At 51.1% G+C, this 26189-nt stretch overlaps 1 protein-coding gene across 4 annotated transcripts in view; it reads left to right on the top strand.

Moving 5' to 3' along the window:
* The first annotated feature begins 475 nt into the window (after positions 1-475).
* LOC146764548 (phospholemman-like) overlaps positions 476-26189 on the top strand; it is a 32539-nt gene continuing 6825 nt past the window's right edge. For 2 of the 4 annotated variants that reach the window (XR_014950740.1, XR_014950739.1), the window contains exon 1: positions 476-10772. The gene's annotated coding sequence lies outside the window, so the exon portion shown is untranslated. Of the gene's footprint in view, positions 10773-22163; positions 22256-26189 lie in introns of those variants that run through there. The other 2 variants (XM_085564480.1, XM_085564481.1) reach the window with 2 other exon arrangements.

The raw sequence follows: 26189 nt of genomic DNA, 5'->3' as shown, positions 1-26189 counted from the left end.
GTGTCACACCTGGACAAGGACAGGACACACCTGGGCACAGGTGTCACACCTGGACAAGCACAGGGCCACACCTGGACAGGACACACCTGGGCACAGGTGCCACACCTGGACAAGGACAGGACACACCTGGGCACAGGTGTCACACCTGGACAAGGACAGGACACACCTGGGCACAGGTGCCACACCTGGACAAGGACAAGGACACACCTGGGCACAGGTGCCGCACTCACCCAGGCCGCGGCGCCGTCGCCGTGCCGCAGCTCCACCTGGAAGCCGTCCCCGGCCACCGTCACCTGGCCGACGGCGGCCCCGGGCCCCGAGCCCACCTGGCCCGAGAGGCGCACCTGGAGCGCAGGTGAGCCGGGGCAGGCGGCCACCAGCGGGCAGCCGGGCGGCAGCGGCCGCGCGCCGCCCGCGAAGGTGCGCAGGCGGCGCCCGCCCAGCACCTGGCACACCTGGGCCGGCGCGCAGGTGGGGCCGCAGGTGCGGCCGGGCGGGCACGGGAGGTCCTGGCAGGTGGATCCAGGTGGGCAGGTGAGGTCCTGGCAGGTCGGTTTGACTGGGACACACCTGGGGATGGTTCTGTCCATTCTACACCTGGATCCGGGCGCACAGGTGAGGTCCTGGCAGGTCGGTTTGATGGGGACACACCTGGGTGTGGTTCCGTCCATTCTACACCTGGATCCGGGCGGGCAGGTGAGGTCCTGGCAGGTCGGTTTGTCAGGGACACACCTGGGTGTGGATTCATCCATCTGACAGGTGGACCCAGGTGGGCAGGTGAGGTCCTGGCAGGTCTGTGCCACAGGGACACACCTGGGCGTGGTTCCGTCCATTTGACAGGTGGATCCGGGCGGGCAGGTGAGGTCCTGGCAGGTCGGTTTGACTGGGACACACCTGGGCGTGGTTCCAACCATCTGACAGGTGGATCCAGGCGCACAGGTGAGGTCCTGGCAGGTCTGTGCCATGGGGACACACCTGGGCGTGGTTCCGTCCATCTGACAGGTGGATCCGGGCGGGCAGGTGAGGTCCTGGCAGGTCTGTGCCACGGGGACACACCTGGGCGTGGATTTCTCCATTTTACACCTGGATCCAGGTGGGCAGGTGAGGTCCTGGCAGGATGGAACTTCTGGGACACACCTGGGCGTGGTTCCGTCCATCTGACAGGTGGACCCAGGTGGGCAGGTGAGGTCCTGGCAGGTCACTTGGACAGGGACACACCTGGGCGTGGTTCCATCCATTTGACAGGTGGATCCGGGTGCACAGGTGAGGTCCTGGCAGGTCGATTTGACTGGGACACACCTGGGCGTGGATTTCTCCATTTTACACCTGGATCCAGGTGGGCAGGTGAGGTCCTGGCAGGATGGAACTTCTGGGACACACCTGGGCATGGATTCGTCCATCTGACAGGTGGATCTGGGTGGGCAGGTGAGGTCCTGGCAGGTCTGTGCCGTGGGGACACACCTGGGTGTGGTTCCGTCCATTCTACACCTGGATCCAGGTGGGCAGGTGAGGTCCTGGCAGGTCACTTGGACAGGGACACACCTGGGAGTGGATTTCTCCATTCTACACCTGGATCCAGGTGGGCAGGTGAGGTCCTGGCAGGTCGATTTGATGGGGACACACCTGGGTGTTGATTCGTCCATCCGACAGGTGGATCCAGGTGGGCAGGTGAGGTCCTGGCAGGTCTGTGCCACGGGGACACACCTGGGTGTGGTTCCATCCATCTGACAGGTAGATCCAGGTGGGCAGGTGAGGTCCTGGCAGGTCACTTGGACAGGGACACACCTGGGCGTGGATTCATCCATCCGACAGGTGGATCCGGGTGGGCAGGTGAGGTCCTGGCAGGTCGGTTTGACTGGGACACACCTGGGTGTGGTTCCGTCCATCTGACAGGTGGACCCAGGTGGGCAGGTGAGGTCCTGGCAGGTCGGTTTGTCAGGGACACACCTGGGCGTGGATTTCTCCATCTGACAGGTGGATCCGGGCGGGCAGGTGAGGTCCTGGCAGGTCTGTGCCACGGTGACACACCTGGGTGTTGATTCATCCATCCGACAGGTGGATCCAGGTGGGCAGGTGAGGTCCTGGCAGGTCACTTGGACAGGGACACACCTGGGGGTGGATTTCTCCATTTTACACCTGGATCCAGGCGGGCAGGTGAGGTCCTGGCAGGTCTGTGCCGCGGGGACACACCTGGGCGTGGATTTCTCCATTCTACACCTGGATCCGGGTGGGCAGGTGAGGTCCTGGCAGGTCACTTGGACAGGGACACACCTGGGCGTGGTTCCGTCCATTTGACAGGTGGATCCGGGCGGGCAGGTGAGGTCCTGGCAGGTCACTTGGACAGGGACACACCTGGGCGTGGTTCCGTCCATCTCACAGGTGGACCCAGGTGGGCAGGTGAGGTCCTGGCAGGTCACTTGGACAGGGACACACCTGGGCGTGGTTCCATCCATCTCACAGGTGGACCCAGGTGGACACGGGACACGGTCACACGGGGCCACCTCGGGGACACACCTGGGCCAGCCCTGCAGCACCTGGCAGGTGGCGCCGGGCTCGCAGGTGACGTCGGAGCAGGACAGGGCGGGGACAGCGCGGAGCGTCCGCCCGGCATGGACACACTGCGGCCACCCGGCGGTCACCTGGCACCGGGTGGCCTTGGGACACCGGACATCATGGCAGGATGGTCGGTGGTGGACACACTGCGGCCACCCATCGGTCATCTGGCATTGGGTTCCTTGGGGACAATGGACATCCCGGCATGAGGGTCTCCTGATGGACGTCTTGGTGGGGACACAAATTGGCCATCCATTGACCATGTGGCACGAGGTGGCCTTGGGACAGTGGACATCCTGACACGATGGTCGGTGATGGACACACTGTGGCCACCCATTGGTCATCCTGCACCTGGTGTCCTTGGGACAGTGGAGGTCATGGCATGAAGGTCTCCTGATGGACGTCTTGGTGGGGACACACCTTGGCCATCCACTGACCATCTGGCACACTGTCCCCTTCTGGCAGTGGACATCCTGACAGGATGGAGAGTGATGGACACACTGCGGCCACCCAGCGGTCATCCTGCAGGAGGTGTCCTTGGAGCACTGGACATCACTGCAGGAAGGTCTCCTGATGGACGTCTTGGTGGGGACACACCTTGGCCACCCACTGACCATTTGGCACATTGTCCCCTTCTGACAGTCGATGTCCCGACAGGATGGAGAGTGATGGACACACTGTGGCCACCCATCGGTCATCTTACATTGGGTTCCTTGGGGACAGTGGACATCATGGCATGAAGGTCTCCTGAGGGACGTCTTGGTGGAGACACACCTTGGCCACCCATTGACCATGTGACACGAGGTGTCCTTCTGGCACTGGACATCCTGGCAGGATGGAGAGCGATGGACACACTGCGGCCACCCATCGGTCATCTTACATTGTGTTCCTTGGGGACAGTGAACATCACTGCAGGACGGTCTCCTGATGGACGTCTTGATGGGAACACACCTTGGCCACCCACTGACCATTTGGCACATTGTCCCCTTCTGGCAGTGGACATCGTGACAGGATGGAGAGTGATGGACACACTGCGGCCACCCATCGGTCATCTTACACGTGAAGCCATGTGGACAGTGGAGGTCACTGCAGGAAGGTCTCCTGATGGACGTCTTGGTGGGAACACACTTTGGCCACCCCCTGACCATCTGGCACGAGGTGTCCTTGGGACACTGGACATCCTGACAGGATGGAGAGAGATGGACACACTGTGGCCACCCATCGGTCATCTTGCAGGAGGTGTCCTTGGGACAGTGGAGGTCATGGCATGAAGGTCTCCTGATGGACGTCTTGGTGGGGACACACCTTGGCCACCCACTGACCAGCTGGCACATTGTCCCCTTCTGGCAGTGGACATCCTGACACGATGGTCGGTGATGGACACACTGCGGCCACCCATCGGTCATCTGGCATTGGGTTCCTTGGGGACAATGGACATCCTGGCAGGAAGGTCTCCTGATGGACGTCTTGGTGGGGACACACTTTGGCCACCCATTGACCATGTGGCACGAGGTGTCCTTGGGACAGTGGACATCCTGGCACGATGGTCGGTGATGGACACACTGCGGCCACCCATTGGTCATCCTGCACCTGGTGTCCTTGGGACAGTGGAGGTCATGGCATGAAGGTCTCCTGATGGACGTCTTGGTGGGGACACACCTGGGCCACCCACTGACCATGTGACACGAGGTGTCCTTGGGGCACTGGACATCCTGACATGATGGTCGGCGATGGACACACTGCGGCCACCCATCGGTCATCTTGCAGGAGGTGTCCTTGGGACAGTGGAGGTCATGGCATGAAGGTCTCCTGATGGACGTCTTGGTGGGGACACACCGGGGATGACCACTGACCATCTGGCACGAGGTGTCCTGGGGACAGTGGAGGTCACTGCAGGTTGGTCTCCTTGGGGTCAGTTTGGTCTGGACACACCTTGGCCACCCACTGACCATGTGACACGAGGTGTCCTTGGAGCACCGGACATCGTGACAGGAGGGGGGGTCATGGACACACTGCGGCCACCCATTGGTCATCTTGCAGGAGGTGTCCTTGGAGCACGGGACATCACTGCAGGACGGTCTCCTGATGGAGGTCTTGGTGGGGACACACCTTGGCCATCCATTGACCATCTGGCACATTGTCCCCTTCTGGCAGTCGATGTCCCGACAGGATGGAGACCGATGGACACACTGTGGCCACCCATCGGTCATCTTACATTGGGTTCCTTGGGGACAGTGGACATCATGGCAGGAAGGTCTCCTGATGGACGTCTTGATGGGGACACACTTTGGCCACCCACTGACCATCTGGCACATTGTCCCCTTCTGGCACTGGACATCCCGGCAGGATGGAGAGCGATGGACACACTGCGGCCACCCATCGGTCATCCTGCAGGAGGTGTCCTTGGAGCACTGGACATCATGGCAGGAAGGTCTCCTGATGGACGTCTTGGTGGAGACACACCTTGGCCACCCACTGACCATTTGGCACATTGTCCCCTTCTGACAGTCGATGTCCCGACAGGATGGAGACCGATGGACACACTGCGGCCACCCATCGGTCATCTTACATTGGGTTCCTTGGGGACAGTGGACATCATAGCAGGAAGGTCTCCTGATGGACGTCTTGTTGGAGACACACCTTGGCCACCCATTGACCATGTGACACGAGGTGTCCTTCTGGCACTGGACATCCTGGCAGGATGGAGAGCGATGGACACACTGTGGCCACCCATCGGTCATCTTACATTGTGTTCCTTGGGGACAGTGGAGGTCACTGCAGGATGGTCTCCTGATGGACGTCTTGGTGGGGACACACCTTGGCCACCCACTGACCATTTGGCACATTGTCCCCTTCTGGCAGTGGACATCGTGACACGATGGTCGGTGATGGACACACTGTGGCCACCCATCGGTCATCTTGCACCTGGTGTCCTTGGGACAGTGGAGGTCACTGCATGAAGGTCTCCTGATGGACGTCTTGGTGGGAGCACACCTTGGCCACCCACTGACCATGTGACACGAGGTGTCCTTGGGACACTGGACATCCTGACATGATGGTCGGTGATGGACACACTGTGGCCACCCATCGGTCATCTTGCAGGAGGTGTCCTTGGGGCACTGGACATCCTGGCATGAAGGTCTCCTGATGGACGTCTTGGTCTGGACACACTGGGGATGACCACTGACCATGTGACACGAGGTGTCCTGGGGACAGTGGAGGTCACTGCAGGTTGGTCTCCTTGGGGTCAGTTTGGTCTGGACACACCTTGGCCACCCACTGACCATGTGACACGAGGTGTCCTTGGAGCACCGGACATCGTGACAGGAGGGGGGGTCATGGACACACTGCGGCCACCCATCGGTCATCTGGCATTGGGTTCCTTGGGGACAGCGGAGGTCACCACAGGAAGGTCTTCTGATGGACGTCTTCGTGGGGACACACTGAGGATGACCACTGACCATCTGGCACATTGTCCCCTTCTGGCACTGGATATCATGGCAGGATGGTCGGTGATGCACACACTGCGGCCACCCATTGGTCATCCTGCAGGAGGTGTCCTTGGAGCACTGGACATCATGGCAGGAAGGTCTCCTGATGGACGTCTTGATGGAAACACACCTTGGCCATCCATTGACCATCAGGCACGTTGTCCCCTTCTGACAGTCGATGTCCCGACAGGATGGAGAGTGATGGACACACTGTGGCCACCCATCGGTCATCTTACATTGGGTTCCTTGGGGACAGTGGACATCATGGCATGAAGGTCTCCTGAGGGACGTCTTGGTCTGGACACACCTTGGCCACCCATTGACCATGTGACACGAGGTGTCCTTCTGGCACTGGACATCCTGGCAGGATGGAGAGCGATGCACACACTGCGGCCACCCATCGGTCATCCTGCAGGAGGTGTCCTTGGAGCACTGGACATCACTGCAGGAAGGTCTCCTGATGGACGTCTTGGTGGGGACACACTTTGGCCACCCATCGACCATCTGGCACGTGGAGCTCTTCTGGCAGTGGACATCCTGACATGATGGTCGGTGATGGACACACTGTGGCCACCCATCGGTCATCTTGCAGGAGGTGTCCTTGGGACAGTGGAGGTCATGGCATGAAGGTCTCCTGATGGACGTCCTGGTGGGGACACACCTTGGCCACCCACTGACCATCTGGCACGAGGTGTCCTTCTGGCACTGGACATCCTGGCAGGATGGAGAGTGATGGACACACTGCGGCCACCCATCGGTCATCTTACACGTGAAGCCATGTGGACAGTGGACATCATGGCAGGAAGGTCTCCTGATGGACGTCTTGGTCTGGACACACTGGGGATGACCACTGACCATGTGACACGAGGTGTCCTTGGGACACTGGACATCCTGACACGATGGTCGGTGATGAAGACACTGAGGGTGACCATCGGTCATCTTGCAGGAGGTGTCCTTGGGACAGTGGAGGTCACTGCACGACGGTCTCCTGATGGAGATCTTGGTCTGGACACATCGGGGATGACCACTGACCATGTGGCATTGGGTTCCTTGGGGACAGTGGAGGTCATGGCATGAAGGTCTCCTGATGGACGTCTTGGTGGGGACACACCTTGGCCACCCACTGACCATCTGGCATGAGGTGGCCTTTGAGCACTGGACATCCTGACACGATGGTCGATGATGTACACACTGCGGCCACCCATCGGTCATCTGGCATTGGGTTCCTTGTGGACAGTGGAGGTCACTGCATGAAGGTCTCCTGATGGACGTCTTGGTGGGGACACACCTTGGCCACCCATCGACCATCTGGCACGTGGAGCTCTTCTGGCAGTGGACATCCTGACACGATGGTCGGTGATGGACACACTGCGGCCACCCATTGGTCATCTGGCATTGGGTCCCTTGTGGACAGTGGAGGTCACTGCAGGATGGTCTCCTGATGGACGTCTTGGTGGGGACACACTGGGGATGACCACTGACCATCTGGCATGAGGTGTCCTTGGGGCACCGGACATCCTGACACAATGGTCGGTGATGGACACACTGTGGCCAACCATCGGTCATCTGGCACCTGGTGTCCTTGGGACAGTGGAGGTCATGGCATGAAGGTCTCCTGATGGAGATCTTGGTGGGGACACACCTTGGCCACCCACTGACCATCTGGCACGAGGTGTCCTTGGGGCACTGGACATCCAAACACGATGGAGAGTGGTGGATGCACTGTGGCCACCCATCGGTCATCTTGCATGTCATTCCTTGGGGACAGTGGACATCACTGCAGGTTGGTCTTCTGATGGACGTCTTGGTGGGAGCACACCTTGGCCACCCACTGACCATCTGGCACGAGGTGTCCTTGGGACAGTTGACATCCTGACATGATGGTTGGTGATGGACACACTGTGGCCACCCATTGGTCATCTTGCAGGAGGTGTCCTTGGAGCACTGGACATCATGGCATGAAGGTCTCCTGATGGACGTCTTGGTGGGGACACACTTTGGCCACCCATCGACCATCTGGCACGTGGAGCCCTTCTGGCACTGGACATCCTGACATGATGGTTGGTGATGGACACACTGCGGCCACCCATCGGTCATCTGGCATTGGGTTCCTTGTGGACAGTGGAGGTCACCACAGGAAGGTCTTCTGATGGACGTCTTGGTGGGGACACACTGGGGATGACCACTGACCATCTGGCACATTGTCCCCTTCTGGCACTGGATATCATGGCAGGATGGTCGGTGATGGACACACTGCGGCCACCCATCGGTCATCTGGCATTGGGTTCCTTGGGGACAATGGACATCCTGGCATGAAGGTCTCCTGATGGACGTCTTGGTGGGGACACACCTTGGCCATCCATTGACCATCTGGCACGGGGTGGCCTTGGGACAGTGGACATCCCGGCAGGTTGGTGGGTGGTGGACACACCGGGGTTGACCATCGGTCATCTGGCACAAGGTGTCCTTGGGGCACTGAAGGTCATCACAAGATGGACGCTTGATGGACATCTTGAGGTGGACACACTTAGGATGACCATTGGTCATCTGGCACGAGGTGTCCTTGGGACAGTGGACATCCTGACACGACGGTTGGTGATGGACACACTGTGGCCACCCATTGGTCATCTTACACGTGAAGCCATGTGGACAGTGGACATCATGGCAGGAAGGTCTCCTGATGGACGTCTTGGTCTGGACACACTTTGGCCATCCATTGACCATCTGGCACGAGGTGTCCTTGGGACAGTGGACATCCTGGCACGATGGTCGGTGATGGACACACTGCGGCCACCCATTGGTCATCTTACACGTGAAGCCATGTGGACAGTGGAGGTCACTGCATGAAGGTCTCCTGATGGACGTCTTGGTGGGGACACACCTTGGCCACCCACTGACCAGCTGGCACATTGTCCCCTTCTGGCAGTGGACATCCTGACACGATGGTCGGTGATGGACACACTGAGGCCACCCATCGGTCACCCTGCACCTGGTGTCCTTGGGACAATGGACATCACTGCATGAAGGTCTCCTGATGGACGTCTTGGTGGGGACACACCGTGGCCACCCACTGACCAGCTGGCACGTGGTGTCCTTCTGACACCGGATGTCCTTGCAGGATGGAGAGTGGTGGACGCACTGAGGGTGACCATCGGTCATCTGGCACGAGGTGTCCTTGGGACACTGGAGGTCATCACAAGATGGACGCTTGATGGACACCTTGAGGTGGACACAGCGGGGTTGGCCATCGGTCATCTGGCATGAGGTTCCCTTGGGACAGTGGAGGTCACTGCAGGCCGGTGGCCTTGGGGACATCTTGGTGTGGACACAGCGTGGCCACCCATCGGTCATCTGGCACGAGGTGTCCTTGGGACACTGGACATCCCAGCAGGTTGGTGGGTGGTGGACACAGCGTGGTTGACCATCGGTCATCTGGCATTGGGTTCCTTGGGGACACTGGAGGTCCTCACAAGATGGACGCTTGATGGACACCTTGACGTGGACACACTGAGGGTGACCATCGGTCATCTGGCACAAGGTGTCCTTGGGACAGTGGACATCCTGACACGACGGTTGGTGATGGACACACTGCGGCCACCCATTGGTCATCTTACACGTGAAGCCATGTGGACAGTGGAGGTCACTGCAGGAAGGTCTCCTGATGGACGTCTTGGTCTGGACACACTTTGGCCACCCATCGACCATCTGGCACGAGGTGTCCTTGGGACAGTGGACATCCCGGCAGGATGGTGGGTGGTGGACACAGCGGGGTTGACCATCGGTCATCTGGCACGAGGTTCCCTGGGGACACTGGAGGTCACTGCAGGCTGGTGGCCTTGTGGACACCTCGGTGTGGACACACCGTGGCCACCCCAGGCTGAGGTCACAGGCGGTTCCTCGGGGACATCGGGGACACGAAACGCTCCGGCCGCGACGCCGGACGCAGACCGGCCACCCGTCGGCCATGGTGCACCGGGGACAACCGGGCAGGGGACACGAGGGGACGGGGACACACCTGGGCCACCCTTGGTCCACCTGGCACCGTGTCCCATCTCCACAGCGGACGTGGTCACACGAGGCCTTGGAGACACACCTGGGCCACCCTTGGTCCACCTCACACCGTGTCCCATCTCCACAGCGGACGTGGTCACACGAGGGGACGGGGACACACCTGGGCCACCCTTGGTCCACCTCACACCGTGTCCCATCTCCACACCGGACGTGGTCACACGAGGGGACGGGGACACACCTGGGCCACCCTTGGGCCACCACGCACCGTGTCCCATCTCCACAGCGGACGTGGTCACACGAGGGGACGGGGACACACCTGGGCCACCCTTGGTCCACCTCGCACCGTGTCCCATCTCCACACCGGACGTGGTCACACGAGGGGTTGGGGACACACCTGGGCCACCCTTGGGTCACCTGGCACCGTGTCCCATCTCCACACCGGACGTGGTCACACGAGGGGTTGGGGACACACCTGGGCCACCCTTGGTCCACCTGGCACCGTGTCCCCTCCTGGCACCAGACGTGGTCACACGAGGGGACGGGGACACACCTGGGCCACCCTTGGGCCACCTCACACCGTGTCCCATCTCCACAGCGGACGTGGTCACACGAGGGGACGGGGACACACCTGGGCCACCCTTGGTCCACCTCACACCGTGTCCCATCTCCACAGCGGACGTGGTCACATGAGGCCTTGGGGACACACCTGGGCCCCAGGTGGGTCACCTGGCAGGTGCCACCAGGGCCGCAGGTGACACCGGAGCAGCCGGGCTGGGGACGGGGCGCGGCACCTGGGGAGGAACGGGGGAAATGGGGAAATGAGGGGAAAAATGGGAAAATTGGGAAAAATGGGGGAAATGGGGGAAAATGGGGAAATGGGGAAATGGGGAAATGAGGGGGGAAATGGGAAAATTGGGAAAAATGGGAAAAATGGGGAAATGGGGGAATGGGGAAATGAGGGGGGAAATGGGGAAATTGGGAAAAATGGGAAAAAATGCGGAAATGAGGGGGGAAATGGGAAAATTGGGAAAAATGGGGAAAATGCGGAAAAATGGGAAAAATGGGGGAAAATGGGGGAATGGGGAAATGGGGGAATGGGGAAATGGGGGAATGGGAAAAATGGGAAAAATTGGGGGAAATGGGGAAATGGGGGAAATGGGGAAATGGGAAAAATTGGGGGAAAAATGGTGAAAAATGGGGAAATGGGAAAATGGGGAAATGGGGAAAAATGGGAAAAAATGGGGAAATGGGAAAATTGGGAAAAATGGGGAAAATGGGGGAATGGGGGAATGGGGGAATGGGAAAATTGGGAAAAATGGGGAAATGGGGGATATTAGGGGGGAAATGGGAAAATTGGGAAAATGGGGAAAAATGGGAGAATGGGGAAATGGGGGAAATGGGGAAAATGGGAAAAATTGGGGGAAAAATGGGGAAAAATGGGGAAATGGGGGAATGGGGAAAATTAGGGGGGAAATGGGAAAATTGGGAGAAATGGGGGAATGGGGAAAATGGGGGAATGGGGGAAAATGAGAAAAAGGGGAAATGGGGAAAATGGGGGAATGGGAAAATGGGGAAATGGGAAAAATTGGGGGGGAAATGGGAAAAATGGGGAAAATGGGGGAAATGGGGAAATGGGGGAAATGGGGAAAATTGGGAAAAAATGCAGAAAAATGGGAAAATGAGAAAATGGGGAAATGAGGAAAATGGGAAAAATTGGGGGAAAAATGGGGAAAAATGGGGGAAATGGGGAAATGGGGGAAATGGGAAAATGGGGGAAATGGGGAAAATGGGGAAATGAGAAAATGGGGGAATGGGGAAAATTGGAGGGAAAATGGGGGAAATGGGGAAAAATAGGAAAAAATGGGGAAATGGGAAAATGGGGTAAATGGGGAAAAATGGGGAAATGGGGGAAAATGGGGAATGGGGGAAAATGGGGAAATTGCAGGGAAAATGGGAAAAAAAATGTTGGGAAATGGGGAAAAAGAGAGGGGAAATGGGTAAAAATGGGGGAAATAATGGGGGGAAAATGTGAGAAAATGGGGAAAAAATGGGGGAATAATGGGGGAAATAAATAATTGCGGAAATAACGGGGGAAATTAGGGAAATTATGGGGAATATGGGAGAAATAATGGGGAAATAATGATAAAAATGGGGAAATTATGGGGGAAGTAATGGGGATTAATGGGGGAAATTGGTGAAATAATGGGAAAAATGGAAAAAATTGGGGAAACAATGGAGGAAATAATGAGGAAAATGGAGAAAAATGGGGAAAGTAATGGGGAATTAATTGGGGAAATGGAGAAATAATGGGGAAAAAAAGGGGAAATTGAAAAAAAAAGAGGGAAATAATGGGGGAAATAACAGGGAAATAATGGAGAAAATAAGGGAAATAATGGGGGAGAATAATGGAAAATAATGGGGAAAAATAGGGAAAATAATGGGGAAAAAATTCCAAGAAATAATGGGGGAAAATGTGGGAAAATGGGGTAAAATAATTGGGAATCCAGGGAAAATAATGGAGAAAAATGGGAAAAAATAATGGAGGAAAATTGGATAAAATAAGAAAATTGGGGAGAGTAATGGGAAAAAATGGGGGGAAATGGGACAAAATCGGAAATTTGGGGGAAAATGGAAACTTTGAAGGGGATTTGGGAAAAAATGGGGGAAAATTGGGGGAAAATGATGGAAAAATGGGGGAAATTGGGGAAAATTGGGGGAAATGGGGAATTTGGGGGTGAAAAGGGGATTTTGGGGTGGGAAATTTGGGATTTTTGAGGGAAATTTGGGATTTTTGAGGGAAATTTGGGTTTTGGGATGGGAAATTTGGGATTTGGGGTGGGAATTTCGGAATTTTTGAGGGAAATCTGGGATTTTTTAGGGAATTTTGGGATTTGGGAGGGAAATTTGGGATTTTTTAGAGAATTTGGGGATTTTTGAGGGAATTTTGGGATTTGGGTGGGAAATTTGGGATTTGGGGGGGGAAATTTGGATTTGGGAGGGAAATGTGGGATTTTTTTAGGGAAATTTGGGATTTTTTAGGGAAATTTGGGATTTGGGGGGGAAATTTGGGATTTGGGGTGGGAAATTTGGGATTTTTTAGGGAATTTTGGGATTTTTGAGGGAAATTTGGGATTTTTTAGGGAATTTTGGGATTTGGGGTGGGAATTTCAGAATTTTTGAGGGAAATTTGGGATTTTTTAGAGAATTTTGGGATTTTTGAGGGAAATTTGGGATTTGGGTGGGAAATTTGGGATTTGGGGGGGGAAATTTGGGATTTGGGAGGGAAATTTGGGATTTTTTAGGGAAATTTGGGATTTTTTAGGGAATTTTGGGATTTGGGGTGGGAATTTTGGGATTTGGGTGCGAATTTTGGGATTTGGGGTCGGAATTTTGGGATTTGGGTGGGAATTTTGGGATTTGGGAGGGAATTTTGGGATTTGGGGTGGGAATTTTGGGATTTGGGTGGGAATTTTGGGATTTGGGAGGGAATTTTGGGATTTGGGGTGGGAATTTTGGGATTTGGGTGGGAATTTTGGGATTTTTTAGGGAAATTTGGGATTTTTTAGGGAAATTTGGGATTTGGGGTGGGAAATTTGGGATTTGGGGGGGGAAATTTGGGATTTTTTAGGGAAACTTGGGATTTTTTAGGGAAATTTGGGATTTTTTAGGGAATTTTGGGATTTGGGGTGGGAATTTTGGGATTTGGGGTGGGAATTTCGGAATTTTTGAGGGAAATTTGGGATTTTTTAGAGAATTTTGGGATTTTTTAGGGAATTTTGGGATTTGGGGCGGGAATTTTGGGATTTGGACTCACGGCAGCCAATCAGGACCCAGGCCCAGAGGAGCAAAATCCGGGGGGGCCCCATCTGTGAGGAAAGGGGGGGACCCCCGGATTTGGGACCTCCCGACCCCCAAAATCTCCCCCAAATCCCCCCAAATTAAAGGAGAACACCCCAAAATTCCGGGGATTCAAAAAAATCCCCCCAAATTTGGCGAAAAACCCCAAAATCCGCCCCAGATTCAGAAGAAACCCCAAAATTCAAGGGGACCCCAAAAATCTCCCCCAAAATTTTGGGTCAAAATCCCACAAATTTCCCCCATAAATCCCATGGGACCCCCAAATTTCCCCCCCCCCAAAAAAAAAAAAATTCCCCCCCAAAATTTGGGTGAAAAAAAAAAAAAATTCCCCTCAAAATTTGGGGGAAACCCCGAAATGACCCCAAAAAAATCCCCTCAAATCCCCCCAAAATTCCCGAAATCCAAGGGAACCCCCAAAAATCCCCCGAAATGCAAAAGGAACCCCAAAAATTCCCTCCAAAATTGGGTGAAAAACCCCCAAATCCCCCCAAAATTCGAGGGGAAAGCCAAAGTTACCCCAAAATTCCCCCAAATCCAAAGGAACCCCAAAATATCCCCTGAAATTCAAGAGGAACCCCAAAAATTCTCCTCAAAATTTGGGTGAAAACCCCCCAAAATCACCCCAAAATTCGGGGGAAACCCAAAATTACCCCAAACCCCCCAAAATATAAGGGAACCCCAAAAACCCCCCGGAATTCCCAAAAATTCTCCCCGAATTTGTGTGAAAAACCCCAAAAATCCCCCAAAATTCGGGTGAAAACCCCTAAAATCCCCCCCCAAAATTTGGGTGACTTCCCTAAAATATCCCCCCAAATCCAAGGGAACCCCAAAAAATCCCCCGGAATTCCAGAGGAACCCCGAAAATCCTCCCAAAATTTGGGTGAAAAGCCCAAAATGCCCCCAAATCTCCCCAAAATCCCCTCAAATCCCCCAAAATCTCCCCAAATTCCCCCAAAATCTCCCCAAATCCCCCAAATCTCCCCAAATATCCCCAAAATCTCCCCCAAAGTCCCCTCAAATCTCCCAAAAATCTCCCCAAATCTCCCCAAAATCTCCCCAAACCTCCCCCAAAATCTCCCCAAATCTCGCCAAAATCTCCTCAAATCCCCCAAACCTCCCCCAAAATCTCCCCAAATTCCCCCAAAATCTCCCCAAATCTCCCCCAAAGTCCCCTCAAATCTCCCCAAAATCTCCCCAAATCCCCCCAAATCTCCTCAAAATCCCCCAAATCTCCCCCAAATCCCCCAAAATCTCCCCAAAATCTCCCCAAATCCCCCAAAATCTCCCCCAAATCTCCCCCAAATCCCCCAAAATCTCCCCAAAATCTCCCCAAATCTCCCCAAAATCCCCTCAAATCTCCCAAAAATCCCCTCAAATCTCCCCATATCTCCCCAAATCTCCCCAAATCTCCCCAGATCTCCCCAAAATCCCCTCAAATCTCCCCAAATCTCCCCAAAATCCCCTCAAATCTCCCCAAATCTCCCCAAAATCCCCTCAAATCCCCAAAATCTCCCCAAATCCCCCCAAAATCCCCCCAAATCTCCCCCAAATCTCCCCAAATTCCCCAAAAATCTCCCCAAATCCCCCCAAAATCCCCTCAAATCCCCCAAACCTCCCTCCCCAAATCCCGGGGACCCCCAAAAATGCCCAAATTTGGGGTTCCCTCCCCAGACCGGCCTCACCTTCCCGGCCCCGCTGCGGCGGCTCCGGGGCTGCCCCTTTTATAGGCACCGGCCACGCCCCCTCCCCAGGCCACGCCCACTCACAGGCCACGCCCTATTGGGCCACGCCCCCTTTGAGCTCACACCCCATTGGTCACGCCGCATGAGGCCACGCCCCCTTTGAGCTCACACCCCATTGGTCACGCCCCCTTTGGCCACGCCCCCTTTGAGCTCACGCCCCATTGGTCACGCCCGCATGAGGCCACGCCCCTCTCAGGCCACGCCCCCTCTCAGGCCACGCCCCTCCCGGATATCAGAGATAAGATCGGGGGGAGGGGCGCCAATGGAGGGAACTGGGATGGACTGGGATGGACTGGGATGGACTGGGATGGACTGGGAGGGACTGGGATGGACTGGGAGGGAACTGGGAGGGACTGGGATGGACTGGGAGGGAACTGGGATGGACTGGGATGGACTGGGAGGGAACTGGGATGGAACTGGGATGGAACTGGGATGGACTGGGATGGACTGGGATGGACTGGGAGGGAACTGGGATGGACTGGGATGGACTGGGATGGACTGGGATGGAACTGGGATGGACTGGGATGGACTGGGATGGACTGGGATGGACTGGGAGGGACTGGGATGAACTGGGATGGACTGGTTTGGACTTCCCCAAATTTCCCATTTTTATCCCAAATTTCCATTTTTCCTCCCGTTTCCCCCATTTTTTACCCAAATTTCCCCTTTTTTATCCCATTTCCCCAATTTTTATCCCAATTTCCCATTTTTAACCCAAATTTTCCATTTCCCCCCTATTTTTTATCCCATTTTCCCTTTTTTATCCCAAATTTCCCATTTCCCCCATTTCCCCCATTTAAAATCGATTTTTTTCCATTTTTCTCCCAGTTTTTCCACTTTTTATCCCAAATTTCCCATTTTTATTCAAAATTTTCCATTTCCCCCATTTTTAACACAAATTCCCCATTTTTTATCCCAAATTTCATTTTTTAATCCCCATTTCCCAATTTTTACCCCAAGTTTCCCCTTTTTTATCCCATTTTCCCAATTTTTATGCCAATTTCCCGATTTTTTATCCCAATTTTCCATTTCCCTCCATTTTTTATCCCAAATTCCCCATTTTTCCTCATGTACCCCCATTTTTATCCCCATTTTCCCCATTTTTATCCCAAAATTCCCATTTTTTATCCCAAATTTTCCATTTTTATCCCAAAATTCCCATTTTTTATCCAAATTTCCCATTTTTTATCCCAATTTTCTCACTTTTTATCCCAAATTTCCAATTTCCCCCATTTCCACCATTTTTAATCCAAATTTTCCCTTTTTTCTCCCAATTTTTCCACTTTTTATCCCAAATTCCCCATTTTTCCCGTTTTCCCCCTATTTTTTAATCTCAATTTCCTGTTTTTTATCCCAATTTTCCCATTTTCCCCCATTTCCACTATTTTAAAATCCAAATTCCCCATTTTTTATATAAATTCCCCATTTTTTATCCAATATTCCCATTTTTAATCCCAAATTTCCAATTTCCCCCAATTTCCACCATTTTAAATCCAAATTTTCCCTTTTTTCTCCCAACTTTTCCACTTTTTACCCCAAATTCCCCATTTTTTATCCCAATTTCCCATTTTTAATCCAAATTTTCCATTTTCCCATTTCCCCTCCATTTTTAATCCAAATTTCCCCATTTTTAATCCAAATTTCCCATTTTTGATCCAAATTTTCCATTTTAATCCAAATTTTCCATTTTTAATCCAAATTTTCCCATTTTTAATCCAAATTTTCCCATTTTTAATCCAAATTTCCCATTTTTATCCAAATTTTCCCATTTTTAATCCAAATTTCCCCATTTTTAATCCAAATTTCCCCATTTTTAATCCAAATTTCCCATTTTTATCCCAAATTTTCCATTTTTAATCCAAATTTCCCATTTTTGATCCGAATTTCCCATTTTTAATCCAAATTTCCCCATTTTGATCCAAATTTCTCCATTTTTATCCCAAATTTTCCATTTTTATCCCAAATTTCCCCATTTTTAATCCAAATTTCCCCATATTTTAATCCAAATTTCCCATTTTTATCCAAATTTCCCCATTTTTAATCCAAATTTCCCCATTTTTAATCCAAATTTCCCATTTTTAATCCAAATTTCCCATTTTTGATCCAAATTTTCCATTTTAATCCAAATTTCCCATTTTTAATCCAAATTTTCCCATTTTTAATCCAAATTTCCCATTTTTAATCCAAATTTCCCATTTTTAATCCAAATTTTCCCATTTTTGATCCAAATTTTCCCATTTTTAATCCAAATTTCCCATTTTTATCCAAATTTTCCCATTTTTGATCCAAATTTCCCATTTTTTGATCCAAATTTCCCATTTTAATCCAAATTTCCCCATTTTTAATCCAAATTTCTCCATTTTAATCCCAAATTTCCCATTTTTAATCCAAATTTCCCCATTTTTATCCCAAATTTTCCATTTTAATCCAAATTTCCCCATTTTTAATCCAAATTTCCCCATTTTTAATCCAAATTTCCCATTTCCCCCCATTTTTATCCCAAATTTCCCGTTTTTTCCCCAATTTCCCCTCCCCCCCCTCCCCCCCCCGCACCGGGAACAATGGGGGGGGGGGAGGGGCCCAAAATGGGGGAGGGGAACCCAAAATTTGGGGCAGAAAGCCAAAAAAATGAATTTTGGGGAATTTTTTGGGAATTTGGGGGAATTATTTTGGGAATTTGGGGGGAATTTTTGGGAATTTTGGGGGAATTTTGGGAATATTTGGGAATTTTGGGGGAATTTTGGGGAGAATTTTGGATGAATTTTTGGGGAAATTTGAGGGAATTTTGGGGATTTTTTTGGGGGAATTTTGGGGGGATTTTGGGGAATTTTGGGGGGATTTGGGGGGATTTTTGGGGAATTTTAGGGATTTTTGGAGGGGGGATTTTGGGGGGAATTTTGGGGGAATTTTGGGGAATTTTGGGGATTTTTTGGGGGGGATTTTGGGGGGAATTTTGGGAGATTTTTGGGGGATTTTTGGGGAATTTGGGAGGAATTTTGGGGTAATTTTAGAGGAATTTTGGGGTAATTTTAGAGGAATTTTGGGGGGAATTTTTGGAGGAATTTTTGGGAATTTTGGGTGAATTTTGGAGGAATTTTGGGAAATTTTGGGGGGATTTTGAGGAGGATTTTGGGGGATTTTTGGGGGATTTAGGGGGAATTTTTAGAGGAATTTTGGGGGATTTTTGGGGAATTTTTGGGGGATTTTGGAGGGATTTTGTGAGAATTTTGGGGGAATTTTGGGGGATCTGGGGGGGGATTTTGGAGGAATTTTGGGGGATTTTTGGGAGAATTTTGGGAAAATTTTGGAGGAAATTTTGGGGAATTTTCGGGGGATTTTTGGGGAATTTTTGGGGGATTTTGGGGTGAATTTGGGGGGATTTTGGCGGATTTTTTTGAGGATTTTGGGGCGATTTTGGGGAATTTTGGGGTGAATTTGGGGGGATTTTTGGGGAATTTTAAGGGAATTTTTGGGAGAATTTTGGGGGATTTTTGGGGGGATTTTGGCGGATTTTTTGGAGGATTTTAGGGGGATTTTCGGGAATTTTCTGGGAATTTTCGGGGGATTTTTGGGGGATCTTTTGGGGGATTTTTGGGGGGAGATTTTGGGGTGAATTTGGGGGATTTTTGGGGTGAATTTGGGGGATTTTGGGGCCCCCCCGCGGCGGTTCCGGCTCCGGTTCCGGTTCCGGTTCCGCCCCGGTAATTGCTGCGCAAAGAGCGGCGGGGCCGGGGCGGCCTCACCGGCGGCTCCCAAAAATATTTGGGAACCCCCCAAAAAAATTTGGGAATCCCAAAATTCCCGGAATCCCAAAAATCCCAAAAATTTCCTGTAAAATCCCCCCAAAAATCGGGAAAATTCCCTCCCAAAAACCCCAAATTTGGGGTTCCCAAATCCCCTGGGACCCCCCAAAAAATCCAAAATTCCCCCCAAAAAATATTTGGGAACCCCCCAAAAAATTTGGGATCCCCCAAATTCTTGGGACCCCCAAAAATCCCAAAAATGTCCCAAAAATTCCCCCAAAATCCTCTAAAAATTCCCCAAATTTGGGGTTCCCAAATCCCCTGAGACCCCCCAAAAAATCCAAAATTCCCCCCCAAAAAAATTTGGGAACCCCCAAAATTCCAGGAACCCAAAAAATCCCCAAATTTCCTCCAAAAATTTCCCCAAAATCCTCTAAAAATTCCCCCAAAATCCCCAAATTTGGGGTTCCCAAATCCCCTGAGACCCCCCCAAAAAATATCCAAAATTCCCCCCCAAAAATTTGGGACCCCACCAAAAAATTTGGGGATCCCCCAAATTCTTGGGACCCCCAAAATCCCAAAAATGTCCCAAAAATTCCCCCAAAATCCTCCCCCAAAAACCCCAAATTTGGGGTTCCCAAATCCCCTGGGGCACCCCCAAAAAATCCAAAATTCCCCCCAAAAAATATTTGGGACCGCCCAAAAAAATTTGGGATCCCCCAAAATTCCAGGAACCCCAAAAATCCCAAAATTTCCTCCCAAAATTTCCCCAAAATTCTCTAAAAATTCCCCAAAAATCCCCAAATTTGGGGTTCCGAAATCCCCTGGGACACCCCCAAAAAATCCGAAATTCCCCCCAAAAATATTTGGGATCCCCCCAAAAAATTTTGGGGATCCCCCAAATTCTTGGGACCCCCAAAATCCCAAAAATTTCGTCTAAAATCCCCCCAAAAATCGGGAAAATTCCCTCCCAAAATCCCCAAATTTGGGGTTCCCAAAACCCCTGGCAACCTACAAAAAATCCAAAATTCCCCCCAAAAAATATTTGGGACCCCACCAAAAAATTTGGGATCCCCCAAAATTCCCGGAATCCCAAAAATCCCAAAATTTCCTCCAAAAATTTCCCCAAAATCCTCTAAAAATTCCCCCAAATTCCCCAAATTTGGGGTTCCCAAATCCCCTGGGACCCCCCAAAAAATCCAAAATTCCCCCCCAAAATTATTTGGGATCCCCCCAAAAAAATTTGGGATCCCCCAAATTGCCGGGACCCCAAAATCCCAAAAATGTCCAAAAATTCCCCCAAAATCCTCCCCCAAATTCCCCAAATTTGGGGTTCCCAAATCCCCAGGGACACCCCAAAAAATCCAAAATTCCCCCCAAAAAATATTTGGGATCCCCCCAAAAAATTTTGGGGATCCCCCAAATTCCCAGAACCCCAAAAATCCCAAAATTTTCCTCCCAAAAATTCCCCAAAATCCCAAAAAAAACCCCAAAATCCCCAAATTTGGGGCTCCCGGAGGTTCCCAAATCCTCTGGGCCAGGGCAGGGCTGGACTGGGATAAACTGGGATGAACTGGGATGGACTGGGATAAACTGGGATGGACTGGGACGGACTGGGATGGACTGGGATGGACTGGGATGGACTGGGATGGACTGGGATAAAGTGGGATAAACTGGGATGGACTGGGATGGACTGGGATGGACTGGGATGGACTGGGATAAACTGGGACAAACTGGGATAAACTGGGATAAAGTGGGATAAAGTGGGGGGTTACTGGTTTGTACTGGGAGGGACTGGGATCCAACTGGGATAAACTGGGATGGACTGGGATGGGATTGGGGTTACTGGGAGGGAACTGGGTTATACTGGGAGGGAACTGGGAGGAACTGGGATCAAACTGGGACAAACTGGGATGGGATTAGGAGGGGACTGGGAATAAACTGGGATAAACTGGGATGGACTGGGACAAACTGGGAATAAACTGGGATAAACTGGGATAAACTGGGATAAATTGGGACAAACTGGGATAAATTGGGACAAACTGGGATAAACTGGGAGCACTGGGAGGGGACCGGGGGTTACTGGGAGCAAACTGGGATCACAGCTGGGGTCAAACTGGGAGGAACTGGGATGGACTGGGACAAACTGGGACTAAACTGGTTTATACTGGGAGGGGACTGGGAGGGCACTGGGGGTTACTGGGACCAAGAGGTTTTGTACTGGTTTGTACTGGGAGCACTGGGAGTAAACTGGGAGGGTTCCCAGTCCCTTACTGGTCCCGTACTGGTGTAACTGGTCCCTCCCAGTTCGCTCCCAGTCCCTTACTGGTCCCGTACTGGTGTGACTGGTCCCTCCCAGTTCGCTCCCAGTCCCTTACTGGTCCCGTACTGGTGTGACTGGTCCCTCCCAGTTCGCTCCCAGTCCCTTACTGGTCCCGTACTGGTGTGACTGGTCCCTCCCAGTTCGCTCCCAGTCCCTTACTGGTCCCGTACTGGTGTGACTGGTCCCTCCCAGTTCGCTCCCAGTCCCTTACTGGTCCCGTACTGGTGTGACTGGTCCCTCCCAGTTCGCTCCCAGTCCCTTACTGGTCCCGTACTGGTGAGACTGGTCCCTCCCAGTTCGCTCCCAGTCCCTTACTGGTCCCGTACTGGTGAGACTGGTCCCTCCCAGTTCGCTCCCAGTCCCTTACTGGTCCCGTACTGGTGTAACTGGTCCCTCCCAGTTCGCTCCCAGTCCCTTACTGGTCCCGTACTGGTGTGACTGGGAGGGGGCGTGGCCCGGGCCCGCCCCCGGTGACGTCACGCGCTATAAATAGCTCGGCCGGCGCGCGCGGGGGGAGCGGCGGCTCCAGTTCAGGTACTGGGACAAACTGGGACAAACTGGGACAAACTGGGACAAACTGGGACAAACTGGGGGGCTGCGGGGGGCGCCGGGAGGGACTGGGGGGGACTGGGATGAACTGGGAGGAACTGGGATGAACTGGGAGGGACTGGGGGGGGCGGGGCCGCGTCCCCCCCCGAGCGCGGGGTGACCTTGGGGGGGAGGGGCGGCTCCCAGTAACACCAGTAACCCAAACCAGTAACACCAGTGACCCAAACCAGTAACACCAGTGACCCTCCCAGTAACACCAGTAACACCCGTGACCCTCCCAGTAACAGCAGTAACCTCCCAGTAACACCAGTGACCCAAACCAGTAACACCAGTAACCTCCGTGACCCTCCCAGTAACACCAGTAACCTCCCAGTAACCTCCCAGTAACACCAGTGACCCTCCCAGTAACACCAGTGACCTCCCAGTAACACCAGTGACCTCCCAGTAACACCAGTAACCCAAACCAGTAACACCAGTGACCTCCCAGTGACCTCCCAGTAACACCAGTGACCTCCCAGTAACCTCCCAGTAACACCAGTAACCTCCCAGTAACACCAGTGACCCAAACCAGTAACACCAGTGACTGTCCCAGTAACACCAGTGACTGTCCCAGTAACACCAGTAACCCAAACCAGTAACCCAAACCAGTAACACCAGTGACCTCCCAGTAACACCAGTGACTGTCCCAGTAACACCAGTAACCTCCCAGTAACACCAGTAACCCAAACCAGTAACACCAGTGACCCAAACCAGTAACACCAGTAACACCAGTAACACCAGTAACGCAAACCAGTAACACCAGTAACACCCGTGACCTCCCAGTGACACCAGTAACCTCCCAGTAACACCAGTGACCCAAACCAGTAACACCCGTGACCCTCCCAGTAACACCAGTGACCTCCCAGTAACCTCCCAGTAACACCAGTGACCCTCCCAGTAACACCAGTGACCCAAACCAGTAACACCAGTAACACCAGTGACCCTCCCAGTAACACCAGTGACCTCCCAGTAACCTCCCAGTAACACCAGTGACCCTCCCAGTAACACCAGTGACCCAAACCAGTAACACCAGTAACACCAGTGACCCTCCCAGTAACACCAGTGACCCTCCCAGTAACACCAGTAACCTCCCAGTGACACCAGTGTCCCAAACCAGTAACACCAGTGACACCAGTATCCCAAACCAGTAACACCAGTAACACCAGTGACCCAAACCAGTAACACCAGTAACACCAGTGACCCAAACCAGTAACACCAGTGACCCAAACCAGTAACACCAGTGACCCACACCAGTATAAACCAGTATAAACCAGTATAAACCAGTAACCCCCAGTTCATCCCAGTTCCTCCCAGTGACGTGGGAAAAATGGGAAAAAATGGGGGAAAACCGGGAGAAAAATGGGAAAAAATATCCCCAAATTATCCCAAAAAATATCCCAAAATTGTCCCAAAAATATCCCCAAATTATCCCAAAAATATCCCAAAATTATCCCAAAAATATCCCCAAATTATCCCAAAAATATCCCAAAATTATCCCAAAAATATCCCCAAATTATCCCAAAAATATCCCAAAATTATCCCAAAAATATCCCCAAATTATCCCAAAAAATACCCCAAAAATATCCCCAAATTATCCCAAAAATACCCCAAAATTATCCCCAAAATATTCCAAAAATATCCCGAAAAATGCCCCCAAAATATCCCAAAAATCCCAAAAATACCCCAAAAACATCCCTAAAATATCTGAAAATTATCCCAAAAATATCCCAAATGTTCCCTAAAATCCCCCCAAAAAATATCCCCAAAATATCCCAAAAATGTCCCAAAAATATCCCAAAATTATCCCAAAATTATCCTAAAGATATCCCAAAAATATCCCAAAATTATCCCAAAAAATGCCCCAAAAATACCCCAAAAATATCCCAAAATTATCCCAAAAAATGCCCCAAAACCAGCCCAAAATTATCCCAAAATTACCCCAAAAATATCCCAAAAATACCCCAAAAATATCCCAAAATTATCCCAAAAATACCCCAAAAATATCCCAAAATTATCCCAAAAAATGCCCCAAATATAGCCCAAAATTATCCCAAAAATATCCCAGAAACATTCCAAAATTATCCCAAAAATATCCCAAAATTATCCCCAAAAATATCTTAAATATATCCCAAAATTATCCCAAAATTATCCAAAATTATCCCAAAAAATATCCCCAAAATATCCCCAAATTATCCCAAAATCGTTCCCCAAATTCCCCAAATGATCCCAAAAATCCCCAAACTTATCTCCCAAAAAAATCCCCCCAAAATTCCAAAAAAATCCCAAAATTCTCCCCAAAAATCCCAAAATTACCCCACCCGAACCAGTATAAACCAGTATAAACCAGTATAAACCAGTACAAACCAGTAACACTCCAGGGATGTGGGAAAAATGGGGAAAAATGGGGAAAAAACGGGAAAAAAATGGGAAAAAATGGGGAAAAAATGGGAAAAAAATGGGGGAAAATGGGAAAATTGGGGAATAAATGAGGGAAAATAAGAAATAAATTGGGAAAAATGGGGAAAAAATGGGGAAAAATGGGGGGAATGAGGAAAAATGATGAAAATGGGGAATAAAGGGAAAAATGGTGGAGAAATGGGATAAAATTGGAGAAAAATGGAAATTGGGAGGGAAAAGTGAAGAAAATTGGGAAAATCACGGGGGAAATGGGGGAAATTGGGGAAAAAAGGGGAAAAATGAGGAAAAAATGTGGAAAAATGGGGGAAATGAGGAAAAATGGGGGGAAAATGGAAATTGGGTGGAAAATGGAGAAAATTGGGAAAAACACGGGGGGAAATGGAAAAGTTGGGGGGAAAGTTGGGGAAAATGGGGAAAAATGGGGAAAAATTGGGAAAATTTGGGGGAAAGTTGGAGAAAATTGGGAAAAAATGGGGGAAAATGGGGAAAATTGGGGGGAAATGGGGGAAAATCAGGAAAAAATGGGGAAATGGGAAAAAATGGGGAAAATGTGGAAAAAAAAGGGAAAAAATGAGGGAAAACTGGGGGGAAATGAGAAAAAAATGGGAAAAATGGTGGGGAAATGGGACAAAATTGGGAAAAATGGGGAAAATGTGGGAAAAAGTGGGGAAAATGAGGAAAAAATGGGGGAAATGGGGAAAAAAAGGGGAAAAATGTAGAAAAATGAGGAAAATTTGGAAAAATGGGGGAAAATGGAAGAAAATTGGGGGAAAATGGGGGAAAATTGGGAAAATTGGGGAAATGGGGGAAAAAAAGAGGAAAACTGGGAGGAAATGGGGAAATGTTGGGGGAAAATGGGGGGAAATGGGGAAAAATGGGGAAAAAAGGGGAAAAATGGGGAAAAACCACGGGGGAAATGGAGGAAATGGGGAAAAAATGGGAATTGGGGGGAGAAAATGAAGAAAATTGGGAAAAACACGGGAGGAAATGGGGGAAATTGGTGAAAAAAGGGAAAAAAGGGGAAAATGTGGGAAAATGGGGAAAAAATGAGGAAAAAATGTTGAAAAATGAGGGGGGAATGGGGAAATGAGGGAAAAATGGGGAAAATTGAGAAAAAAGTTGGAAAATGGGGTGAAAAGGGGAAAAATGGAAATTGGTGGAAAAAATGGAGAAAATTGGGAAAAAAACGGGGGGAAATGGGGAAAATGGGAAAATTGGGGGAAAATGGGGGAAAAAGGGGAAAAATGGGAAAAATGAGGAAAATGGGGGGAAAAGGGGGGAAAATGGGAAAAATGAGGAAAATGGGGGGAAAATGGGGGGAAATGGTGAAAAATGGGGAAAATGTGGAAAAAAGGGGAAAAAAATTGGCAAAATGGGGAAAATTGGGGAGAAATGGGAAAAAATGAGGGAAATGGCGAAAAATGGGGGGAAATGGGGGAAAATGGGAAAGTTGGGGGAAAAT

This window comes from Lonchura striata, chromosome 33 (assembly GCF_050655825.1).
Source record: "Lonchura striata isolate lonStrDom1 chromosome 33, ASM5065582v1, whole genome shotgun sequence".
NCBI lineage: Eukaryota > Metazoa > Chordata > Aves > Passeriformes > Estrildidae > Lonchura > Lonchura striata.
This window is presented reverse-complemented; position numbering and strand designations above follow the sequence as displayed.